At 47.1% G+C, this 27,237-nt stretch overlaps 1 protein-coding gene across 3 annotated transcripts in view; it reads right to left on the bottom strand.

The window, feature by feature from the left end:
- The window catches only part of TLN2 (talin 2), a 449,584-nt gene extending 422,722 nt beyond the window's left edge, over nucleotides 1-26,862 (bottom strand). For all 3 annotated transcript variants that reach the window (XM_081228039.1, XM_081228042.1, XM_081228041.1), the window contains exon 1: nucleotides 26,723-26,862. The gene's annotated coding sequence lies outside the window, so the exon portion shown is untranslated. The remainder of the gene's footprint in view (nucleotides 1-26,722) is intronic.
- Nucleotides 26,863-27,237: the final 375 nt, after the last annotated feature.

Here is a 27,237-nt window from a genome sequence, read left to right as displayed (position 1 = left end):
AAATTGAGAAACTGGTTTTAAATTTACATTTAAATGAATTATATAAAATCAGAAATTCTGTTTCTCAACCCCACTAGCCACATTTCAAGTGTTCAACAGCCATATATGGCCAATGGCTCCCATAATCAGACAGGTTTAAGGAGTCTTCTTTCCAAATTACTCCATACCGAAAGCTTTCTTTTCATATCATCAGAAGGAATGAGGGCTGCTCATAGGGGAAAAGCATGAGGGATTTCTTGTTGTTGTTGTCATGAGTATCTGAAGAGCTTTTTGATTCCACAGCAGTATATGCAGGTAACATACTTTCTTAAGGATGAGTGGGAGTCTGACAGCTTCAACCAGGAGAGAGACTCCAGCTCCAAGAGGAAGGGAGTGCAAGCAGAGTCCCAGAGCACCTACGGTGAGCCAAGCACTGCACTGAGTGTGGAATAGCCACTGTCCCATTTGGTCCCCACCATTTTCTGAGTGACATATCATTAAGTGGACTTAACAGATAAGGAATCTGAGATTGGCCACAGTGGGGGAATTGCCCAAGGCCCCACCACTTCCCAGAAAGACCCTTCCTTTCTCCCGGTGCCACATCAAGATCCAAGGATGGGCGGGGCAGGGGAGGCATGCTGTGTCCTCTCTACCTTTAATACCAGGAGAATCCAAGACAAGCCAGAATGCAGCTAACCGGAGATGACAAACCACACATTGGTCTGAAAATGAATGGGGAGGGGAAGGAAGGGGGACCAGGAGGATAAAAGGGAGGGAAAGGTCTGAAAATGTTACTTTTTACATTTTTGTCCCACTAAATACATAATCCTCCAGTGGTGCCCCCTCACTGACCACTGGCACTGTTGTGGCCAAGAGTCAGACGCTCAATTCCCACAGCCAGGCTTGGGGTCCTCAGAAGCTTTTCTTAGCTCTAAGTTCACAAATCTCTGTCTAGACTGGATTGAGTTCTTGCAGAACCCAGATGCCAAGTCTGAGGTTCCCACAGTAGGGTTAAATCAGGCAGGGAAAAGAATTTTCTGAGCCAGTAATTGAAGAATGATCAAGTAACGGAAGCAACATCTGAGAGGAAATTTCTGTACATGAACACTGTCATTCAACTCCAAGTTTCTTGGCGAGACCTTAATAAGTCCAAGGCAAAGCAATTTTCTAAGATTCCTCAGGCATTAGAGGAAGCGTAACGTGCTTGGGCTAAAAGGCACATAAAGACTTACCACTTCCTTTAGAGAAAGCCCAGAAACTAAGCTGATGAGGAAACAAAGATTCTTCCTGATTAGAGGTGAAAAAGGAAAGAAAGGTATTGAAGGAAACAAGTCAGGGAAAGAGGGAGACAAATTAAGTGATTTTAATTAATTTATAAAGGCAGGGTGAGCCAGACACAACAGCAAAGTTTGAAACCGAGCAGGACCCTTCGGGGCCTTCCCAGGTACAAAAGTCCCTCCATGTCCCCCATTTCCTGTTTGTAGAAAAAAAAGCTTTAGTCTCCTAAGCTTCCCTAGAGCAGACTCAGGCAGTTAATGATTAGAACAACAGAGTCACAGGCCTCCTAGTTCCTCCCAAAGGGATAGAGATAACACTCTGATGTATATCTTTGAGTTGTTCTGCAGAAACTAAGACCCCCATCCAGGTGGAGGACGGTGACTACATGCTGACCACAAGCATGTAATGTAAACCCCAGACCAGTTGGAACCAGAAAGTTGATGACTGAGATTCCTGAAACATCACCCTGTTACCTCACCACCAACCAATCAGAAGCAGGTCCACGAGCTGATCACGCACCCTGCAAGGCTCACCCCTAATGCTGGCTTTAAAAACCCTTACCTGAAAGCCATCAGGGAGTTCAGGTCTTCTGGGCACAAGCTGCCCCTGCTTCCTTGGCGCCCCACAATAAACACTACTTTCCTTTACCACAACCCAGTATCATCAGATTGACTTTGCTGCGGTGTCAGGCAAATTTTGTCAGGTACAGAATTATCCCCCGAGACCTTCCTGTCTTGGGGGAAAAGGAGGAGCCTTTGCCAAGGGGTTCCCCTAGACCTGGTGCCATCTCCGAGGCACTCCAAACTTGAGCTCGAAAAGCAGGTTTGTAACTCGATCTGCACATGTATATGAATTGGTAAGATTTCTGAGCCAGGCTGCAACTGCTGTCCGACCTGGGTGCTCTGGGCTTGGAGCGAGGAAAAAATGGCAGCTTGGGGAAATGGAACGGGAGCAGAGCCCCCAAGTCATGGGATAGCAGAGCTTTAGTCCAACCATTTTTTTCAGATATGGATCCTAAGGTCAGAGAGGAGAGAGAATTGTCTAAGGTCAATGTCTACATCAGAAGCTAGGAACCCCTATGAACTAAGGGAGAGCCCTGATTCCCGGATACTCAAGCTCCCCTCACCAGGGAAAAGGGGCGGGGCGGCTCCCATAAGGTAAATGCTAAATAAGCCTCTCTCACAACTGCCTGAGGGCCACCTCTATGAAATGTAATCAACAAGGAAGATAGAGCTGTATCTCCCAGTTTCCTGGGAGGAAGTGGGCCTAACTTTAGTTGTCACCAGACTCCAAATTGCAAGCCTTACCTCCAGGGGTAAAGACATGACAAAGGTAGCAATTCTATCTTGAAGACAGGAATACAATGCATTGTGTATCCACCCAGCTACATGAAAGACGAAGAATTCTTTCCACCTTTGTAATCTCTAGCTTTGCAGTCCTTGCAGAAGGATGCCAGCGATGGGCATCATATTCCAGTTTAATGCTTATTCAATAACAAAATTGTTTTCTCTCTCTTCTTTCTTTGTGGGGAGGTGTTCTGGGTTGGAAGGAGATTTTGGTTTTGATTGTATTTTTCTAACACTCCTTACAGAATCACCCCAGCCTCCACCCAGGTCTGACCTCCTAGAAGTTATTTTTAAGTTATTTTTCATTGTAGTTCTCTTAAACTAAAATGGGGTACAATTATGGCTTTATGATGTGATTGGCCATTCGGACGGGGAGGGGCACCCTCACAATCCGCTCAGAGATCCTAAAAGAAAAGCTGGAACTTGGTCCTCTGAACACAGAGATTGTCTGGGGACAATCTCTTCCATCAGCCCCCACGCACCCCAAGGACCACAGATTCCAGCCAGGGAAACAGTCCCAGCAGGTGCCACAGCCCCTGAGCTGGCTGACTCCCACCCTTAGCACTGACTGTGCCCTCAGCCAGGAAACACTCTGGCAGCTGCCCCTCCCTCTGGGTAACCCCTAGCAGAGCAGGAATCCTTTCTTACTCTACCCAGGACGTTCTCCAACACAGAGAAGGCATGAATGAGTGGAATCCTTTAACTCTTCCTCTTTTCCCTCAAGTCAATACTATCTCCACACTCTGTTTCAGCTGGAAACATTTGTTCCACCAGGAAATGTTTCTCCAACAAAGAGCTCTGTTTCAACTGTTGCAATGAAAACATCCTTTCAAGAGAAGGATGCTCATCAAACATTTTTGCTATCACACAGCCAGCAGAAACACAGGTGAAAAACATCCGCGTCTTAACTCTGCCGCTTGCTGTGGTGTTTCCTCAGAGGAAACCTGTCTCTCCGCAAGGCCCTCAGCCAGTTTTGTCACCTCTCCCGTCCTTTCCTCCCTGAGACCTGTCCATCTCTGTCTGTCCCTGACAGGGACAATGTCAAAAGCATCCCTGAGAGGAAATGTTCTGAAACTGATTTGTCCAGTCACCACCACAGCATGCTTTGTGCAGAGCCTAGTCTGAGGTGAGCTGGGTGAATCTATCCATCCAGACTGTGGGCTGTCGTTAAATATTTCTGAGCACTAATGGAAATCTAGCTCTATTTACCCCATCGACTTGGCCTGGGTTACCAGAACAAGAACCCAGCCCAATATGAATGCTTTGGGAAAGGACCCGCCAGTCTGCACATCCAGTTTTTTGCTGCTTAAGAACTATAGGGCAGTGGTTCTCAAACCTTGGTGTGCATCAGAATACCCTGCAGAACTTGTTCCAACACAGGTTCCTGGGCCCCTGCCCTAGAGTTATAAATCAGGAGGTGGGGGAAGGGACTGGGGACGCTGCTTCCCCAAGCAGTTCCCAGGCGATAACTGAGGCTGCTGGTCCCAGGAGTACACTTGGAGCAGCTGAACACAGCACCTCAGTCACCAGCTGAATGACAGAGCTGGCTTCTTACCGAACTGGCCTAGCAGAATGGCCAAACCCGGTGGTTCTCAAACCCAGTCCCCCTGGAACCCCCTTGGGCTTTCAAACCCAGTCCCCCCACTGGTATTCTACCACTGAATCAAAGCATGGGATTTCCCCTCAGTTTTCAAAGCAAACTAATAAACCTCTGGCACTAATGACTACTTGCTTCTGTTATAATCTAAAAGGACGTAATTTCTCAACAAATTATGTATTTTTGTTAATACTTCATTGATATAATACATAACTGAATCACTTTGCTGTACACCTGAAACTAACACAACATGGTAAATCAACTATACTTCAATTAAAAAAAACACTTGAGTTCAACCAATATGACATATGGTTGATAAGAAGTTGTAATGGCCTGGCTGACACAGCCAACACCACACGGAAGGACACCAAAATTCAGTGCACTTGGCCTCCAGCTCAAGTCCCACTTCGCCAAGGCATCTATCTCCTTTGACCATGGCAGCAGGATGTTCTAATCACTTAACATGTCCCGAGACCGCCGAACAAAAGAAGGGTTTTATTGCCCTCAAAACTCAATCTAGTGGACAAAATAAAATGGGCACACACATTATACTATTTTTAACCAAGGCAATGTGTAACCTATTGCTAAGCTGTGTGACATAAATATTACAGGCTTCAGATTTTCCACACGAGCAATTAGGCATCACAGAAATGGCTATATCCTCCCCATGCCTCTGCACTAGAGTCCTTTAGGATCCCCTACTCAAGCTAAAAGAACCATCGTAGGGGCTTCCCTGGTGGCGCAGTGGTTGACAGTCCGCCTGCCGATGCAGGGGACACGGGTTCGTGCCCCGGTCCAGGAAGATCCCACATGCCGCGGAGCGGCTGGGCCCGTGAGCCATGGCCACTGAGCCTGCGCGTCTGTCTGGAGCCTGTGCTCCGCAACGGGAGAGGCCACAACAGTGAGAGGCCCACGTACCGCAAAAAAAAAAAAAAAAAAAAAAAAAAAACATCGTAATGTTTGTCTTCCCACAGTTTAATTTTACAAATGTAACATGCGTCTGTCCTTGGCAAGAGCATACAAACCCCTGCCCCAACTATGAACGCAAACATTCTGCCCACGTCCAGCGCAGAGCTTGTCCCTGTCCTGTGTGCCATAGGTCACTCAATCTGGTGCCAAGACAAAGAGGCTGGTGTCACATCCCCAACAAAGGGATATTTACCGGCTTGTGATTTTTCTTTCCTGAACTTTATCCCTTGAATGCGTAAGGTGGACAAGCAAGTGAAACCAGCAGATTAAAATATTCTATTTCATTAAAAAAAAAAAAGAAAGAAAAACCTACTATGTTAGCTTTAAAGGGGGGGTAGGGCCAGCACATCTGGATCCAATCATTATAAAATTTCACATTCTCAGCATCTTCCCTCCCATAGGGAAGGCAGCAGAGCACAGGGACAGAGCACAGATGGAATGAATCCCTGGACCCTGACCCAGGCTTTGCCACTAACCCAATGCATGACCTTGGACAGAGTCCATGACCTCCCTAGGGCTCAGTTTCCTAAAGAGTCTTCCCGGCCACAACACACCCGTGGTAACTAGTAATAGGATTCTATTGTTGATGAATCTGTAATGACCTTCACTTTTCCACTTGATTTTATCTGCAAAGATTCCAATTCTCCTGGGAGGAGACAGAGCCATTGTTCCTTTCTCTCTGGGTCAGTCACTCCCCTTGCCCCTCCTCCCTGTCCTCCCCTCTCCCTGTCGGTCTCTGCACTTCCCCATTTCAGCTTCTCCAAGAGGGGGCTGTGATGAGAAAGAAGCCCCGGGAGAGCTTCCCAAATTGGCACTGACTCTCTCCAACTAATGTCTAGCACAGCAGGCCTTTAGTTCATCAAATAAGCTTCTAATTGTCTTTTTGGAAATGTGTGTGGACGCGTATTTGAAGCCATTTGGCAAATGCCTCGCACGGTATTTTCTCTGACATCGTGCTTGGAGAAGGAGGATTAAGAAGCCTGGAGGAGCGTTAGAAAAACTGCACTCCAACTGATCCTGTCCTTGGATGGAGATTAAACAACTTTTTCAGGGACCCACCACTGGTATGATGCAAACTTCTGCAGTCTCCAAGAACTCGCTGACTTTGACATCTGGACCTAAGTCTCCTCCCAGGAACAGCGAGAAGGGGTCCTGACAGAGTTAATGGATGCCAAAGACTATGGCACACTTGAGTGGCCCCAGCAGTGCTCTCCTGTCCCCAGGTGTCATTCTTCCCAGATGCAACATTTAACAGGCTGGTGAGGGCCCTGACATCAGGCTAGAGACAGACCCTACGAGTCAGTAGGAACCACAGTCAAGAGGATGTGTGATGAACACTCAATTTGGAGTCAGAAACCTGAGGTCAAATCCCTGGCCTAGCATCTCTTCCAGTTCCTCAGAAGAGATGATCAGACCTTGTTACCACTACCTCCCTGGTGTAAAATGTGGACAGGTGTCCCTGCCCTCTAGGCAAACCCTGCCCCAAATTTATCGTGCATATACGTTTATCTCAGGATCTTATTAAAATGCTGATTCTGAGTCAGCAGGTCTGGATGGAGCCCGACAGTTCCAAGAGTTCCCTGGTGATGCTGATGTTGCTGATCCTGGGAAGGATAGCCAGCTTTAGATAGCAAGGACAAGAGATTTATGACCTCATCCAGGGTTTCTCAAATATCCCCAGTAAGAATCACATTGGGGTAACTGTTACTTACACAGATTCTAGGGCTCCAACCCAGATGAGTGCAGGCCAGGTGAGCTGTCAGTTTAGCAAGTACTCAGGTGAGCCTTATTGTCAGAGAAATTTGGGAACCCTGGTCTAGATCATCCGTATCTCTCATTTAAAGCTCCTACTCAGCCTGCGGCAGCCCTTGCTTCCTTTACATGGTTCTCCTCAGTTAACTTAAAATCTAGTAACATAGCTCCTGCTTCCGGGGGTTAGGGTTAGAGCACATTTAGAGCTGAAGGCCCTCCCAAACTTTTCCAAGTCTTGGCACACCATCTTTGTCCCACCTGAGCTCTGGCGGCCCCTGCGGGACTGAGGTAGGACAGGTGGCATCGCTATCTCAGCATACTTATGATCATCACCATGCTCCCTGGCTAGAAAGCGCTGCTCCCACCTCAACTTCATTGGTCAACGAACAAAACCAACCAACACAGCCCTCCAATACATCCCCCCATTGTTCTTCAGATGATCCAAATCAGAGGAGAAAAAACAAACATACCGAACTCCCATTCTGAGGTTATCTACCTGAGCCAATGCAGCACAGAGGTGAGAAATATACACATATCTCCATTGGCTCACCCTAACAAATTACAGCTAATTACCATGTGCCCAGGAGCATGCACAGTCTGCTTTGTATTTATTATCTCATGAATCCTTGCAACAAATCCTTGATTTGTCTGTTTTATTGAGGACACGGAAGCTTACAATGGTTAGAGGACTCCCACAGGGTCACACTATGAATGGTGGTCCCTGAATAATAGGTTCCTACATGTAACCCTTTGCAACAATCAACCCTCTTCTGATTTGTTTTAATGCCTCCTACTCACACATATACCCTCCCAAACTGTGCTTTCCATGAGGTCAGGGCTCAGGTTGCGCCGTATCCACCATGCACCTCACAGACACTCAGAAAAAGATTTGCCAAATTGATGAATGACTTCAAAGCCAGGGTTCCTCCATGATAACAAGATGCCTCCACCCTACAAGGCTACAGGTGCACCTTGGTTTAAAAGACTCCCAACTGGGCTTCCCTGGTGGCGCAGTGGTTGAGAGTCCACCTGCCGATGCAGGGGACACGGGTTCGTGCCCCGGTCCGGGAAGATCCCACATGCCGTGGAGCGGCTACGCCCGTGAGCCGTGGCCGCTGAGCCTGCGCGTCCGGAGCCTGTGCTCCACAACGGGAGAGGCCACAGCAGTGAGAGGCCCACGTACCGCAAAAAAAAAAAAAAAGACTCCCAACTGAAAAATTATGAATTTATAAGACCTAAGTTGAAGAAAGGATACAGAGGCCTGAAGGATTCTTCTCCCACTTCAGCCATTCCGCCCTCACATCTGGACAAGCCACTTGGCCTCTCAGTACCTTAGTTTCTCCGTCAGCATCATGGTTTAATTCATCCCCCAAACCTTTGTGAACTCCCACCACGTACTAGATGTGGCACTAAGATGAAGATGATCAAGAAGAATGGGTGGGAGGTCAATCCCACCCCTCAGAGTCCTGTGCCACCTCCACCACCCCCCACCCCACTAAGCACCAACCTAGATAAAGCACACAGAATGCTTTTCAAACATGTATGGAACAGAGATGGACCTAGGAGGGTCACTTGCATCACAAACGAAATCTTTAATTTGAAAACTAATTCACAAAAAGAACGGCTAAAGTGAAAACTTCCCCTTACACATTTTTTGAGTCAGGTTCATTTAACTATTATTATGTACAGTAAACTTCACCCTTTTTAAGTGTACAGTTCTATCCATTTTGACAAACACACAGGTCCTGCTGCAGTGTTAAAAAATAGATTATTTATCTCTAACTTTTCAAGAATACATTATATAAAGTGATGAGGGCACGTATGGCCCAAAGACACAAAATTAATCTTAGCTCTTCTTTCTAAAAGTGAAGGTCCTCATTCTGCCAGAAGGAAGAACCTAGAAGTAAAAATCCTGTCGGGGGCGGGGTGGTAGGGGGGGGTGGGATCAATTTGCAGATACATCTGCAAGGCAAGGAGCAGAGAGTACCAAGATCTATTGGTTAAGGCAGTTGAATTTCCTTTACTAATTGGAGAGTCCCTCCCCTCAACCCCACACCCTCTCATATGAAAGCATTTACCAATGTTTTTAAATATACAGACAGAGCCCAAGAACACAAATCTATTTCTACCAAAGGTCATCCTTAACCATTTGCGCAGTTTAAAACCACAAAGCTGGGCTTCCCTGGTGGCGCAGTGGTTGAGTGTCCGCCTGCCGATGCAGGGGACACGGGTTCGTGCCCCGGTCCGGGAGGATCCCACATGCCGCCGAACGGCTGGGCCCGTGAGCCATGGCCGCTGAGCCTGCGCATCCGGAGCCTGTGCTCCGCAACGGGAGGGGCCGCAACAGTGAGAGGCCCACGTACCGCAAAAAAAAAAAAAACCACAAAGCCTCCTTGAATTAATTCCAAAAATCTCTAATAAATTTCACATTACTATCAATGCTCCAAAGGAATTTACCTGGGCAAGGAACATAACTTTTTGTTTTAAGACGTATCTTAAAATGAATTGCATGAGCTTATGTACAAAACGGAGGGGGATGATAGTTCACAGAGAACTCTAACAATCTGTTAAAACTACATCCCTGCTGCAGAACAAGGCCCTAGTAACTCCAGACTACAAACAGCATTACAAGCCGGAAAATGGCAAAAAATGCCAATGCTGATTGTTTGTAAACATAGATTGTTTTTAACCTTACTATGTAGCTAGCTTCTGGTAAAAAGCACAACTGTTTTCCAAGCCCTAGCTCAGTGGCACTCAAACCGCAGTATACCTAACAATCTTCTGATTATGAAAACCCCCTATTCTTGGACCCCACACAGACATACCAAATTAGAATATCTGGGGACTGGGCAGCTAGAGTATTTAACCTTATTCCTGGGTAATTCTGAGAGTACTGACCTAAGGACCACACTCTAGGAAATGCAACCCGCACTAAGAGAGCACATGTTTTGTTATATAGTCACTAAAATAAAATCGAGTTGGGACTTCCCTGGTGGTCCAGCGGTTAAGACTCCGTGCTCCCAATGCAGCGGGCCTGGGTTTGATCCCTGGCCAGTGAACTAGACTCCGCATACCGCAAATAAAAATATCCCACGCGCCGCAAAGAAGACCCAGCGCACTCAAATAAATAATTTAAACAAATAAATATTTTTTAAAATAAAAATAAAGTCGACTTGGTGAAGTAACTTGGACACTGATCCTGACTATGGGTTATAACCTATAGGCTAATGGCCAAGACTTAGAAATGCTGTCATTATCCAGAGAGATTATCATTGTACTATCAACAGATGAACTACACAGTGACAATCTTTTATTAATATTCACTTGCCAGTTCTAAATGCAGTCCCCAGACCAGCAGCTCAGAATTTTTGAGTCCCACCTGAGAAAGAAAATCTCTGGGGGTGGAGCCTAGGAATCCAGGTTTCAAAAGCTTCTCTAGGTGATTCTTTTGAACTGGGCATGCACCATCACATTTTAGTTCACGCAAATACATTTTATAACAATAAATACTTAACAGTCACAATTTTTTCTTGTCTTGTCCTCTTGCCAATTCTGTTTTTGCTTTGATAAAGCATGCAATGTTTGTCATCACACGGCCTCAACTTATCTCCCACCTGTTCCCCACTGTGGTGCAAGGTGCATCTGTAGAGCACAGAAAGTTCAAGACAGATTTATTTTTCATTAGCTGAGTGACACTGAGCACAGCCTGGCAGCTGACCCTCCCCATCAGTTTGGTGGCAGGGGTACCATCTAAGAAGGCGATCCCCTTGGGCTCAAAGCACCCCAATTCCAGTGAGCACCTTCCCAGGATGCCTCCTAGGGCCTCCCATGCAAGCCACCAACAGAAAATCAAATGGGAACCTGGCAGTATTGGTGGGTTCCCTGGCAAAAAATATTATGTCCATGGTGGACTGCATTCATTCTCACATGTTGGAGTGCATCACAATCTCCAGAGGAAATGATAAAAATACAGATTCCTTGGTTGTAACCTCAGCTTCTGGTTCGATAGTATTCCAGAAAGTTTCCTAAATCTGTATTTTTAACAAGTCTCCCAGGAGATTCTTATGCATATCAAGACTTGAGAAATCACCAGGATTATGGGAGAAACCTAAGATACAGAGGAGAAAATCTGAGCTTGAATCAAACTTAGCCAGTATTTAGTGTGTAAACCTTGATACACATCAATTTCCTCAAAGTAGAAATAATACCTGCCTGCCATGATCATTATGATGGCTAAAAATAGAGACAAGACCTTAGGAAAATGTAAAGTCCCAGGTGTAGGTCAGTGAAACTGGCAGGTGCAGAATTCCGCCACTATAATGGACGAGGGTCCCTTAGCCTAAAGAGGTAACTTCAGTAACAAGCATTCCATGTCAGATGCTGATTCTGAGAAACAAGTCAGTTTGACAATCTATGTTATGCCTTGAATCGCGTCCCCTCAAAAAAGAAATGTTGGGGACTTCCCTGGCAGCCCAGTGGTTAAGACCCTGCACTTACACTGCAGGGGGCATGGGTTCGATCCCTGGTTGGGGAACTAAGATCCCACATGCCGCATGGCATGGCCCCCCAAAAAAGAAAGAAATGTTGGAGTCCTAACTCCCCAGTCTCTCAGAATGTGACCTTATTTGAAAATAGGGTTTTTACAGAGGTAATCAAGTTAAAATGAAGACATTACGGTGGGCCCTCACTTATCTATTGTGACTGGTGTCCTTATAAAAAGGGGAAATTTGGACACAGAAACAGACCTGCCTAGGGAGAAGATGGCCATCGACAATCCAAGGAGAGAGGCCTGGAACAGATGCTTCCTCACAGCTCTCAGTAGGAACCAACTCCTGCCAACACCTTGATCTCGAACTTCCAGCTTCCAGAACTGAGGCAGTAAAATTCTGCTGTTTAAGCCACCAGCCTGTGGTAAAGTGATGCGGCAGCCCTAACAAACTCATCTGTCAGGTTCCAATTCAGGAGCAAAGTGCCCCTCTCTGACTCCTTCTGTGAGGGACATTTGTGGCCACCTGATGCTTCTCAGATTCCACAGGGCTTGTTCTCTTATCTTCATCAGGTATGTTCATAAAACTGCACATACCCTATTTGTCAGGTCCAACAGAGAGCCAGCTCTGGGGGGACAGGGCATCACTACTGGCTCTGCTGTGCAGTCTGGAGCCTGTAGCAACTGTCACAAACTCAGAGCTCTAACATATCTGCAAGTTCACCAGCAAGAGCCAGCAAGTGGTTTTTCATTCTTATAAAATGGTGCAAACCTGCCCTGCACAGCCAATCACTCTCCCTTTTCCTCTGTCCAGGCAGCACCCATGGCCAGCTTCTCACTTCCAGCTGGTCTGAGAGCTGGTAAGTCACCCTCAACATGCAGGTACCAAGAGGCCCTAATCAAGAGCACCCATAAAAACCCTCAGGAGATGATTCTCTCAAACTGAGTTCAGCTTTCATTCTTGCCTAAGTAGTTCAAAACACACTAGGGAAATGCCCCCAAAGAAAATATAAAGCCCTTCCAAGATGCATTAAAACTGTAACCCTGCAGGGTCTGACTCAGTAACCAGAGGGAGAGTGGGAGAGAGAGGGGCAGACCGGCCTGGTTGAAATGATTGTCCAGCATCAGGAAGGAGCCATGTCTGTCCAGAGTGCAAGGCCGGCAAGTATCTCCCATGCTGGGCAACTGTCCCCAGTGCCCTGGCTGATTTTACCTCCTACACACCCTTCCTGGACGACTTCTCCTAGGAGCCTCCCTAGGGAATTTTAAAAAACAGTGTCCATGGCTTCCCTGGTGGCGCAGTGGTTGAGAGTCCGCCTACCGATGCAGGGGACGCGGGTTCGTGCCCCGGTCCGGGAGGATCCCGCATGCCGCGGAGCGGCTGGGCCCGTGAGCCATGGCTGCTGAGCCTGCGCGTCCAGAGCCTGTGCTCCACAACGGGAGAGGCCACGGCAGTGAGAGGCCCGCGTACCGCAAAAAAAAAAAAAGAAAAACAGTGTCCAGGTCCCGCTCTCAGAGATTCCAAATCAGGGAGTGGTTTGGGAACCAACACAATCAGCAGGTTTAAGGAGCTTCCCTGGTGGTTCTGATGCACACCCAGAGCCCAGAATCACAGTCATGAATTAAAGTCGGGGTCCACCCAGACATCCCAAGAAAAGAAGAGAGTGCCCAGTGGTGGTCAGGAGAGTGGGACTCCAGTGCCAGCTTTGCCAAGTGGCTCCAGTCAGTTTCATCCTTCTGGGACTCGGTTCCTTCCCTGTCAAAGGGAGAGGCTGACCTAGAACCATTCAGGCTCCCTTTTTAAAGAAATAAAACACTGATGATAAAAATAAATATGTCCCACAAAGACATCTACTCTTTCTTCCTGGATGTACTAGACCCGACGGCTTTGTGGCTGCATGTCAGGCTGCCCGTCGCTGACATCTTACCCAGAGGGAGAGCTCCTTTAACCCTGAGGGAAGGGCCCAGGAGTGACAGGTGCTGAGCCCAATGGAGAGCCCTTTAAGGAGAAAATTAAGCCTCTTAAAGTGCCCTCAATGTAACCTCTCAAACCCAGGAATAATCTACACTCTCCCTGGAAGATTTGCAACACATGATCTCAGGCCACACTCAGGAAATATCTCCACTTACATCAAACTAGGTCCCAGACACGGATGCCAAGTAATTCAATGGGCAGTCCTGAAGCATGCAAACAGAAAGAGAAGAGAGGGGTCTTGATTTAAACACACGAAGTTTGGAGTCTGGGTGCTTGTGAGAGTAGTTCAGAGGGCAGCAAGGCACACTTCACCCATCTTCAGGAATTCACTCAGCCAGGGCCTCAAACATCGTATGAGGAGAAGGAGACATGTCTCTGTGTGGTCAAGTGGACTCTGGGGACAAGTGATGCACCAACAATTCACCAGAACATTGAGGTCAGTGATAAACACTTAAGACAAGTGAACTTAACGTCTTCAACCCAGCGGCAAGTTACCAAGCAGACTGTTTAAGAGCCCCTCTTCAGAGATAAAAGCGAGAGGCAGCCATTTGTCTCTGTCTAGCTGTCCTCAGCAGGTGCCTTCCACCACTCAACAAGTATTTAACAAGGACAGGATTCATTCATTCAGTGCTTGAACCCCTAACTCTCAGCACATGACCTAAGAAACACTGCCCCCAAGGGACAACACTTTTCTGCCTCAACATTGCTCTCTTCCTTAGCTCCAATCTGGAAAACAATGACTTTACCTCGTGGAAGGCTAACTCTATAACCAACAGGTTTTCCTCATCAATTACTCACATTAAAATTTTTTTGTTGAATGAACCTATCTATGAAACAGAATCAGACTCACAGAGAACAGACTTGTGGTAGCCAAGGGGAGGGATGGATTGGGAGTTTGGGATTAGCAGATGCAAACTAGTATATATAGGGGCTTCCCTGGTGGTGCAGCGGTTGAGAGTCCGCCTGCCAATGCAGGGGACACGGGTTCGTGCCCCGGTCCGGGAAGATCCCACATGCCGCGGAGCGGCTGGGCCCGTGAGCCATGGCCGCTGAGCCTGCGTGTCCGGAGCCTGTGCTCCGCAACGGGAGAGGCCACAACAGTGAGAGGCCCACGTACCAAAAAAAAACAAACAAAAAAAAACTAGTATATATAGGATGGATAAACAACACGGTCCTACTATATAGCACAGGGAACTATATTCAATATCCTGGGATAAACCATAATAGAAAAGAATATGAAAAAGAAGGTATGTATATGTATAAATGAATCACTTTGCTGTACAGCCGAAATTAACACGACATTGTAAAGCAACTATACTTCAATTAAACAAAAATTTTGTTGATTATCTATCATGTGCCAGACGTTGTTTTAGACACTTGGGGACACAAGTCCCAGGGATGTTTTCTCTCATGAGCTTACATTCTAGTGCTATGAGACAGACAGTAAATGAATCATGTATGTAACACAGGCAGACCTCATGTTACTGCACCTCACTTTATCGTGCTTTGCAGATACCACTGGTTTTACAAATTGAACGTCTGTGGCAACCCTGTGCCAAGCAAGTCTAACAGGACCACTTTTCTATCAGCATTTGCTCATTTCCTGTCTCTGTGTCACATTTTGGTAATTCTCACAATATTTCAAACTTTTTCAATATTATTATATTTGTTATGGTGATGTGTGATCAATGATCTTTGATGTGACAACTGTAATTGTTTTGGGGGCGCCACAAACTGCACCCATATAAGATGACGAACTTAATCAATAAATGCTTGTGTTCTGACTGCTACACTAACCTGCAGCTCTCCGTCTCTTTCCCTCTCCTCCAGCTTCCCTGTTCCCTGAGACACAATACTGAAATTAGGCCAGCTAATAACCCTACAAAGGCCTCTAAGTGTCCAAGTGAAAGGAAGGGTCACACATCTCTCACTTTAAATCAGAAGCTAGAAATGATTAAGGTTAGTGAGGAAGGCATGTCAAAAGCCCAGACAGGCCAAAAGCTAGGCCTCTTGTGCCAAACAGCCAAGCTGTGAATGAATGCAAAGGGAAAGTTCTTAAAGAAAATTGAAAGTACTACTTCAGTGAACACACAAATGATACGAAAGGGAAACAGCTTTATTGCTGATACGGAGAAAGTTTTGTCAGTCTGGATAGGAAGGCTGAAAGAGGTGAGGAAGCTGCAGAAGAAAAGTGTGAAGGCTTAAGGGAAGAAGCCGTCTCCGTAACAGAAAAGTGCAAGGCAAAGCAACAAGTGCTGATGTATTGGGTTGGCCAAAAAGTTCGTTCGGGTTTTTCTGTAACATCTGGCGGAAAAATCCAAACAACCTTTTTGGCCAACCCACAGAACCTGCAGCAAGTTATCCAGAAGATCTAGCTAAGATCATTAATGAAGGAGGCTACACTAAACAACAGATTTTCAATGTAGATAAAACAGCCTTATACTGCAAGAAGATGCCATCTAAGACTTGCATAGCTGGAGAGGAGAAGTCAATGCCTGGCTTCAAAGGACAGGCTGACTCTCTTGTTAGGGGCTAATGCAGCTGGTGACTTTAAATTGAAGCCAGTGCTCACTTATCATTCTGAAAATCCTAGGGTCCTTAAGAATTATGCTCAATCTACTCTGCCTGTGCTCTGTAAATGGAGCAGCAAAGCCTGGATGATAGCACATCCAGTTTACAACATGGCTTACTGAATATTTTAAGCCCACTGTTGAGACCTACTACTCAGAAAAAAAGATTTCTTTCCAAATACTACTGCTCATTGACGATGCACTTGGTCACCCAAGAGCTCTGATGGAGACGTACAATGAGATGAATATTTTCCATGCCTGCTAACACAACATCCATTCTGCAGCCCCATGGATCAAGGAGTCATTTCAACTTTCAGGTCTTATTCTTTAAGAAATACATTTTGTAAGTCTGTAGCTGCCATAGACAGTGACTCCTCTGATAGATCTGGGCAAAGCAAATTGAAAACCTTCCAGAAAGGATTCACCAGTCTAGACACCATTAAGAACACTTATGATTCACGGTAAGATGTCAAAATAACAACATTAACAGGAATTTGGAAGACATGGATTCCAGTCCTCATGGATGACTTTGAGGGGTTCAAGATTTCAGTGGAGGAAGTAAATACAGATGTGGTGGAAAGATCAAGAAGACGAGAATTAGAAGTGGAGCCTGAAGATGTTACTGAATTATTGCAATCTCATGAGAAAACCTGAATGAATGAGGAATTGCTTCTTATGCATGAGCAAAGAAGGTGGTTTCTTGAGATGGCATGTATTCCCGGCGAAGAGGCTGTGAAGATTACTGAAAATGACAACAAAGGATTTAGAATATCACATAAACTTAGTTGATAGAGCAGCTGCAGGGTTTGAGAGAACTGACTCCAATTTTGAAACAAGTTCTACTGTGGGTAAAATGCTATCAAACAGCACTGCATGGGACAGAGAAATTGTTCGTGAAAGGAAGAGTCAATCAATGGGACAAGCTTCATCGCTGTCTTATTTTAAGATGTGGCCACAAGCAACCCAACCTTCAGCCACCAGCTCCCAAACTGGTCAGCAGCCATCAACATAGAGGCAAAACCCTCCACCAGCAAAAATATCATGACTCTCTGAAGACTCAGAGGATGGTTACCACTTTTTTGCAATAAAGTTTTTTTTTTTTTTTTTTTTTTTGCGGTACGCGGGCCTCTCACTACCGCGGCCTCTCCCGCTGCAGAGCACAGGCTCCGGACGCGCAGGCCCAGCGGCCATGGCTCACGGGCCCAGCCGCTCCGCGGCATGTGGGATCTTCCCAGACCGGGGCACGAACCCGTGTCCCCTGCATCGGCAGGCGGACCCTCAACCACTGCGCCACCAGGGAAGCCCTGCAATAAAGTATTTTTTAATTAAGGTATGTACATTGTTTTTTTAGATGTAATGCTATTGCACACTTTTAATAGACTACAGTACAGTCTAACTATACACTGGAAAACAAAAAATACGTAAGACTCTATTTTGATATTCATTTTATTGCCGTGGTCTGGAACGGAAGCTACAATATCTCCCAAGTATGCCTGTATCAGGGAATAATAAATGATATGAAAACAAAGAAGAGGCTGAGAGCAGGGGCTGGGGGATGCCAGGGAGACCTCTAAGGAGGTGATACTGGAGCAGACTCCTAAGTCAAGTGAAGTGTGAGAGAACAGCCCCCTCCTTCAGAAGCCAGGAGGGGGAGATCCAGCAGCAGAGCAGGAGCTGGAACGGCCAGAGTGCAGGAGGAGAACCAGGTGAGGACTGCAGTGCAGAAGCCAAGTGAAGACAGCCAAAGAGAAAGCTGGCTAACTGCTGCCAAGAGGCTGCAGGCGATGACAACCAAGAGTTGGTCATTAGGTATCACTGGTACCTGAAGAAGCATGGTTTTGGTGAAGGGGGGGTGGTGGCAAGAAGCCAAACTGGAGTGGGTTCAAGACAGAATGAGAGGGGAAAGGGGGCAAAATGTATGACGGTTCTTTTAGAAAATACTTACTCCAAGGGAGAATGAGGAATTGGGAGAACAGCCGACTAGGATATTGGGTTGAGAGTGTTTTGTGGTTGCTGCTTTCTCTCTTAAGATGAGAGATACTACAGCATGTTTCTCATGGAGATGATCCATCAGAGGGAAAAAACTAATGATGCAGAAGGGAATGGAGATTCGTGCATGAGTGAGAGCCTTGCATGCCAACAGGGAACGGGCTCCAGTTCACATGTGGTTCCAGTGCTGTGTGATTACGGTGCAGGGAGGCTAGCAGATTTAGCATGAGGAGATGATGAAACTAGTTCCTAATTGCTTCTTTTTTTCTCCATGAAATAAGCCAAGTCATCAGCTGAGAGTAGGGTGGGGACAGAAACATAGTGGGCTGGGTAGTGTCAAGAGTCTGCCTTGAGGTTTATGGTCATAAATCAAAAGCAAGACGATGCAGAGGGCTGGTTTTCTCCAGCCAGGTTCATCAGCCTGAGGCAGGAGCACAGTGGGCAGAGGGTGGGGTTTTCCCAGGAAAGTAAGATGAAGGGAGAAATGGTCAAAGAGGTTGAGGGTGTATGGAAGCACCTGGGGGTAGGGGTGGAGGGGAGAGTGGCAGGAGGTAATAAGTATGATGGACAATGAAGTGGAAGGGTCACCAGGTCAGAGGCCCATGTAAGGTGCAGGATAGGTGGAACAGGGTAATAACAGGAATAAGACAAAAGAGAAAAGGTGAGGGTCAGACTGGAATGCTTGTCAAGATTTTGGTGGAAGTACAGTTACTGGTAATAAGGTCCACAACTGTGGCTGCAAGTTTAGTGGGTAATAAAATCAACTTAGTGGGTCATGACCAGCAATTTTTTTTAATGACACAGAATAAAAAGTATGCAACTACATTATACCTAGTAAGGGTGAACACTGTTTCGTGAAACTTGTTTCAGTTGTATGTGTATTTGCATTGGGTCTCACATAAGATGTATTTCTCCTATGGATCGGGGTTAAAAAAAAACTCGCAGGACACCAGGGCAAGGTTCTCTGTGGTCAGGGCTCTCTGGTGCATCGTAGGGTGTTTAGCAGCATCCCAGGCCTCCCCTCACTGGACGCCCGTAGCACCCCTAGACGTTGCCAAATAGCCTCTGGGTGGCAAAACTGCTGAGAACCAGCAGCCTAGAAATAACCATGGGAGGGATGGCTGAAGTAGAGAGGGGAAAAGATAACTAAAAGAGAGTTGGTCAAAGGACTGAATTGGGGGGGACAATCTATATAGATGTCCAAGTTACCACAAATGTTGATGGGAGGAGGGACTGTGGGCCAGATGAACAAGATCTTCAAAGAATGAGGCAAAATAACTACTGAAGCCCGGGCGCCTAGAGCCCGTGCTCCACAACAAGAGAAGCCACCGCAATAAGAAGCCCGCACACAGAAACGAAGAGCAGCTCCCACTCGCCGCAACTACAGAAAGCCCACGGGCAGCAACGAAGACCCAACGCAGCCAAAAATAAATAAATTAACTTAATTAATTTAAAAAAAAAAAAGAATGAGGCAAAGTGACCCAGAGGGCTGTAGATGAATGTTCTCTACCCCGGCTACACATTAGAATTACCTGGAAAACTCACCCACCAATGCCCAGGCCCCACCCAGACCAACCAAATCAGAATCCCCAGGTGACCCCAATGTGAAGCCAGGGTGGAGACCCCTACAGAAGATGCCCACCCTCCAAGGCCCAGCTGAAGTATGACCTCCTTCAGGAAAATTTCCTTCCTATTTCACTTCTTTTCATACACCCCACTCATCACAACGAACCTTGCTTTGCTTATAACTCACATGTGAAATCATCAGAAAAGAAGAAGAGCACTAAAATTAAGCAGCTAAAAACAGAACAAGTGTTTATCTGCTGAAGAATTTTAGAACTAGGAGATCTGCTAGTGGGGAGTCTTTCAGGGAAACTTCTTGAGCTTCAGGTTAGCCACTCCTCTGGAGGGCATCCAGGCAAGTGAGGGTCCCCGAGCACAGCCCAGCACTTATGTGTCACTGATAAGCACTGTTAGGAATATGTCCCCTCTGGAGACACCAATAAACACTTGTTGAAATTAATGACTATTGTACTTCATCCCCACCCCACCCCAAATGCACCAATGACGAGATTACAACAATTTAAGCACCATTTATTATCTGATCACCATTTTCTTCACAATACCCTTCATATGTAGCCAACTTTTTATTAAAAGCAATCAGTGACATCAAATCTTGAATATGTATATACGTATGATGAAAAACAAAAAGACAGGAACCAGAGACTAATAGTCCTCTCTGCTTTCCCATGAGAAACCATTATAGAATATTTAAAATATCCCTGAACTCTGACGTTCACTGTTGATTAACCACATACAACCATGTATGAAACATCACTACATCCCCAAACACCTACAAAAGATACAGAAAACAGTTAAGTAAAATAACTCAAATATTTCTTTTTCCCAGCTTGGTGAAACTGATAAAACTGAGTTAACTTGCCTTGATTGGCACCCTAACTTTCATCCATGAAAGGGCAGAGCACTGGCTAGACAAGAACACAAGAGCTGCAAAACAGAGGAAGCTGGGCCTTCCCTGGTGGCGCAGTGGTTGAGAGTCCGCCTGCCGATGCAGGGGACACGGGCTCGTGCCCCGGTCTGGGAAGATCCCACATGCCGCGGAGCGGCTGGGCCCGTGAGCCATGGCCGCTGAGCCTGCGCGTCCGGAGCCTGCGCGTCCGGAGCCTGCGCGTCCGGAGCCTGTGCTCCACACAAGGAGGGGCCACAGCAGTGAGAGGCCTGCGTACCACAAAAAAAAAAAAAAAACCCAGAGGAAGCTGGTTTGCAAAGTGTGGTCCAGGACCAGCAAGATCAGCATCACCTGGGAACTTGGTAAAAATGCAAATTATCAGTCCCCACCTAAGACTAACAGAATATGAAACTGTGGCCTAACAAAGTGGGTTTTAACAAGTCCTCCAGGTGATTCTGAGGCATTCTCTCCTGGAAAGCACTGAATCTAAACCATGGTTTTCAAATTTGCAGCACAGCCCTGAGGGGGTTGAGATTCTGAGCCTCCCACTAGCATTCACAGGGTCACGTGAATCACGTGGTATGTACTTTTTAAAATGTGAACAGAGATTCCACTGCTTTTGAAAGTTTCATTTTTTTGTAGTGACTGCCAAGATCTGAAATACTATCAAGTTTCAAAAATCACATCAAGGGGCAGGATTGAAAATGGTACACAGGGAGAGCAATCAGCTAAGCTAAAGATAATGTGGAAGGAGACCAGGGTTCAAATGCCAGCAGAGCCATTTAACAGCAACTTTCTGCGGCTCAGGAAAACCAAGTTTGAGGAGATGCTGCTCCTCTCTAGGAAGCCTCTTCAGTTGGCCAGAAGACCTCCCCTCCGCCTTCAGAATGGGATCAGAGAAAGTCAAGGAAAAGGAGACTGCTTGCTAAGACCTTTCATGACCTCTTATTGTCACTCTCCTGGGAGACAGAGGTAAATAGCTCTTCCAGAAGCCATGGCTTACCCTGAAGGAATTTACTTAAACTTGGGAAATCTCAGAATTTTAGAAGATAATTAACTAAACGTTTCCAAAGAGACAAGAGGTTGCTACAGAAGGCATCAGAGAAAACATGATATTGCCCAAATTTGTTTCTAAAATGGTTCCAGACAAATTTCCTATTCATTAACCAAATAATACTTTAAAGAGTTTTCATACAGAAAAGCCTGTATGTTTGAGCAAGTAAACCATTCAAGGTGTATAGGGAGCAAGTTAATCACCCCTCTGCCCCAATGCTAATTTTAAACAATATTAAATTTTATGTGTCTTTCCGTATCTTTCTCCAAGGTCATACACCTACTAGTGCTTCTTTTTTAAATCGGAAATAGGATCATACTATTGATACATATGATACTCAGCAACTCGATTTTATTTACATGTAATGTATCATAGACATCCTTCACAAAACAACCCATAGTAGCTGTACCCTATTTTATTCATCCTACTGATGGACATTTATGGTGCTTCTAGTTTATTTACTGTAGTAAGCCTGCAATAAACATCCTCACACACAGATCCCTACATGCTGATGTTTTTACTTCTGTAAGAAAGGATTCCAAATATGCAACTGCTGGTTCATATGGCACACACGTTCCAAATTTTCACCAAAACTGTCTGCTTTCCCTAAAGGCTGCACCAGTTCATACTCCCCACAAGAGTCTGAGGGTTGCCCCCAACCCACCTAATGGAGGATGTTACCAATCTTTACAACATGAATTAATTGAACAGAAAACTAATATCTCTTTGTTTTTTAATTTGCATTTCCCTGACCATTATGTACGTTGAGAATCTTTTCATGTGTTTATGACCTTATCTTAGGAATTGCCTGTTCACATCCTTTGTATATCTTTGATCATGCTGTACTGTTCAAGTACTGTTTAATCTCACACTAATCCCCCTCACCCCCAGAATCTATGAGATGTGTCAAGTATAAAGAATATCACCCTCTAGGAACTCAGTGTGTGGGGTGAGGCCAGGGGATGACTTCTTAGCTTGAAGTACATGGTAAGCCCTCAAAAACAATTTCTGAATAAGTGAATAGCAGGCTTAGAGAATTCTGTTTGTTAAGAGTGCAGCTAAAAGAGTGAAAAGGAAACACAAATATTCACTACTTGTTCTGCACATTCAGAACAGCATCACTTTGACTGCAATTAAATTGTTGGTTAAGGGAGAAACAAAACCATGGTCTTGGCACTGACTCTGACAATGCACTGTGAAACGGGTGGCAAAAGAGCCCAGTCTTAATTCATAGCTCTGGGTGGTACATAAACAAAGGCTCTCAAAACCAAGGGACACCTGTGACTAAGCCACAGGCTGTTAGTTTGGTCAACGGACAGGAGAAGCCTACCTTAAACATTTTGTTCTTTTTTTGTTTTTTGTCTCCAACGCCATCCAAGATTTTTTAGCCTTTCAAAATCTCCTGCTTATTGGGGAAGGGGAGCAAGGAGGGCCTGCAGCGGGTTTGACAGAGTTCAGATTCCTTAACTCTTAAATTTAGGCAAAACATCTGGTTATACCCAGCATTTATCCCCATTATTTGCAATAGTTCTGTTTGGCTTATGTCTTAACTAGTCTCCTTATTAAATATAAAAGTAATAGGATTAAAAACTTCTGGGGGAAAGTACTGTAATTAAAAAGGAACCAGCTGGGTATGGTAAGCTGTAATTCTGGTCCTTCTTATTAGGTTTTCCTTCTTGGCTTTAATTGTTTTTTGTACCCATAAAAATAATTTTGTATTATTTAACTTTTTTAGTACTTCCTGTATTGGCTAAACACCACCCCAAATCTCCAAGAAAACATTATTACTCAAAAGTTCTGGAGTAGTAATGTCACAGAACGCAAGTTTTAGATACTGTCCCAAGAGTCAGGCATGCCACACACACTACAACACACACACACACACACACACACACAGCCTGGTAAATTGACAGGCAACTCTCCAACATGAATAGGCATTTTCTCACCTCCTGAAGTTACAAAATCTTCTTAATAGGAAAAAAATTGCAGGAACTTTGATCAAGGCATGAGGTTATAATAAGAATCTGGCAAGAGGCAACAAAGCACAATTTATAACACTTTGTTAAGAGAGGCATAAAAAACATAAATAAATATTGAGGTAGTATACTTGGGAATGAAAACTGAAGGGTTTGTAATAAAACTTCTCTTTTTAAAATCTTTTATTTTAGCATTATTGAGAAAACTCCTTTAAGATTTTTATTATGTAATGTTTAGCACATGCACAAAAATATGTGACACATATATATAAAGCAAAATCCTAAGATGAATAAATACATCTTTAGATTTTCTTTTTTCCTGAGCATAGTTGGTAAAGATTTAAATTGTTCATCACCTGTAACCATCCTTAACTGTTCTTAGGAACAAATGATCTGCTGGGAGCCAGGAGTGGAGGAATGGGGGAATCAGTATAATTTTGAGCTATAAAAGAAACTGGGCTAAAGCAAAAAATAACACACACACACACACACACACACACACACACACCCCTATTTCTAAAACCTGACTTTGCTTAAAAATACTCTAGGGAACAGTGTTTGAAAAACCCTGAACAAGTAGATTTAACAGTAAGTGAATTCAAGACCCATATAAATAAACCTTTGTCTAGGAAGAATTTCCCCAATAACTAATTGAACAGGATCATTTTAAAAGTGCACCTTCCCTTTGGAGGTAGAAGCACAATATTAATGCCAAAAACAGAAACTCTAATAACTCTTTAGTATCTCCTTGATGACCTAAGTGGGTACAAAGGCAGAGAGAAACCAGTGACTTCCCCGATCTGAGGAGCCCTGTGTTTCTGGGATTCAAGGTACCACTTCTAAGACTGGGAACTTTACAAAAGGGATGGAGGCTTTCAGCAACTGATTTGATTCTCTCCTAAATTAATTATGCTAATTCTAGATAAATGTATCTTAGGCTCAGAGTGTTCTCCACAATTCTAGGGCTCAGTGAAAACAAAATTAGCATTCTTGCAAGTATCCCTCCTCTCTCAAGGCCATTTGTCTTGTCACACCACCGAACCTCCAGGGTTTTTGCATGGATATCCCAAATCAGCCAACAAGGAAGATAAAATCTTGGAAACCCAATGGCTGACATTCCCACTAGAGGCATTTATTGAAGTGGACAGACGCAAGAGCAGCCTAATCCCTGACAACAAAGGGCACATCTCCGAGATGAAAGCCTCCCCCCATCCCCTACATCCCTTCTGTGATCCCCTGAAGCCTCTCCAATGACAAAGCCCCAAAGTGCTGACATGACCTCAATAGTATGGCATCATTTCTCTCGCCAAGGAGAACGGCTGGCACGTTCCTGCCAGCGAACTGTAGGTCAGCCAACACGCCCTTCCCCTGACCCTTCGCAAAGCAGAGATCACAATCTATTTCAAAAGTAGATTCCCCACCGTCCACTCCTGAGGAGTCGCCAACTCCGAGCTCTGGAGGAGGGAGGATAGCGCGCAACCTGACGAATGCCACAACTCAGCACCCCGGGTACTATCAGAAGCCAAAGTAAGTGGTACCAAGAGCACCAGGCTGCTTGCAATTTATTACATTTGGGGGGTCCAATTCTCCGGAACATCACCCCTACTCTCCCGTCTTTAATTGTGTCTTGCACAACGCCAACACTTCAGCTCATTCCTCTCTCATCGTCTGGAAATAGCCAGAGGTTAGTTTTCACTACGAGACAGGGACTGTGAATCAATCTCCTTTCCCCAGGTCACCTGGGCTCTTCACGGGCAGCAAAAATCCAAGTTTCCCCACGCGTCACCTGAAGCCCCAACTTCTGGAAACGCCCCCCCCCTTAACCTCTCCCCCACGAGCTGGCACCGCGGCGAGAGACGAGCACGCAGCCGCGGGCGCTGCTGCTGTCGCGGCCGCAGCCAGGGAGGCGAGAGGAGGCTCGGACTGGTGTTCCGCCCCGGAGCCCCCGCAAGCCAGGCCGTCGGCCCCGACGCGAAAACCGGGCTCCTCCTCTCCGCGGGGAGTGAGATCCCGCGTTCTGCGGAGCGCCCAGGCGGATCCCGGCGCCGGCAAAACGCTCCGCACCGGTGCCCGGCCGGGGGACGCGGCCAAGTGCACGGCTCCCGCGGAGCGTCCGGGCAGCCGCGGCGGCAGAAGAGGGGCGTGTTCCTTGCGCCTCGGGGCCCGACCGCCGCGTCTCGGCTGCACCGGGGAAGGAGGCGAGCCGAGCGTGCAGTCCCAGACGGCGGCTCTCGGCCTCAGCCCCGGCGGGCGGGCCGGCCTGGCGACGCGCTGCAGCCCGCGCGCCCTTGCGGGGACAGGCGCGGTGCGCGCCCTGCGGGGCCGCCTCCGTGCCGGCCTGGGCGCGCAAACTTTCCGAGCGAAAACCGCTCCAGCCTCTCCAGCGGGGGCGCCGCGCTCTCCCCCGGGCCCACCAACTGTTCGCCCCCTCCCCTCCGTAGCCAAGACCCACTGAAAATATGGCGCCCTCGAACGTCGCTCCTCGGTCCCCTCAGGGAATCCCGAAATGCCCGTCTCCAGGACCCCCAGCTCCCGGTGGGCGCGAAATTTCAGCTCCTGGGGCCGAGGAAGGAGAGGGCGCCCCTGGTCCAGCGCGAGGCCAGCGGCACTGAATCCCAATCCTCCCCTAGCTCTAGGTCCCTCAGCGGCCAGCAGTTTGCTAGTGGCGAGATTGCCAAGTAAAGGAGGGGAGTCGTGGAATCTGCAGGTCTGAGAGTCCGGGACTGGCAAAGGAGCTCGGCACCGGCCGGCTGTCTTTGCCTGGAGCCCGGCCGGAGACTTGTTTGCAAAGTGGCGCTGGAGTCGGGGCGACCAGTGCTGGAATGAAGCCGCTCCGCCCGCGCCAACTCTCCTGGCGCGGGGACCCGGCCGGGGCTGAGGGGACACTCCATGCAGGCGGGGCCGCTTTTCAAAGCCCAGTTACCGGAAACCCAGCGGGAGCCCCGGAGGGGACCGGCTGCCCACGACTAGGAATCCGCTCTCGGGCGCCGGCTGCGAGGCTGTTTGCAAACCGCGGCGCCCGGGTCCAGTGCAGTAAAACATACATGTGCGATAGACAGGTGCATTAATTTAATTTTATTTTTATTTTATGCAAAAAGTCCTCCTAGAACATCAAATCTGGGAGCTTTGCGGGGTTTTTTGCATCACTCACGAGATGCAAAAGGAAGGGAAAAACCACCCACATTTTCCTTCTGTAGAGGGGAGGGAAAAGACACGAGAAATTCATGCAACGTGCATGCAGCTGGAGGAAGAGGAAAACCCGAGTGAGTCGTGAGCCTTACCGGCGGATGCATTTACTGTCTCACTGCAGAGCGCCTGCACCGGAGTGCAGCCGGCGACCCCCCGCGCGCCCGGCGACTGCTCCGCTCCCGCAGCCGCCTCAGCCGCTGCCGCCGCCGCTGGCTCCAGGCGCGGAACAAGAGCTGAGGGCGAGCGCGAGCGCACGGCCCGGGCGCGCCGGGAGGGCAGGAAGCGCGTCATCACTCGGGGACGGCGCGGCCCCGCGCGGCTCCGGTCCGGCAGCGGTGCAGCGTGGTAGCCGGGCTGGGCCGTCACGGGATCCCGCGGGCCCCTCCTGGGTCTCTAGCCTGCTGTCCGGTGGTGGGAGGGTCCGCGAGGCAAGGCGACGCGCCGGACGAGCTGTCGCAGAACTCGGGCTCTGCTATGCAAGGGGGGGAGGGGATGCACCGTATTGGGGAATAGGGCCCCTAGGTCCGCAGAGCGCTTCCCTTGACCGCTGGCCCGCCGCTGGAGGAAGCGAGGTGCGGTTCCGACGGCAAGACCCTGGTGGGCTCTG

Source organism: Mesoplodon bidens (genome assembly GCF_964165515.1).
Source record: "Mesoplodon bidens genome assembly, chromosome: 3".
Taxonomy (NCBI): Eukaryota; Metazoa; Chordata; class Mammalia; order Artiodactyla; family Ziphiidae; genus Mesoplodon; species Mesoplodon bidens.
Note: the sequence above shows the minus strand (reverse complement) of the source record. Positions and strands in the feature narration are given on the sequence as shown.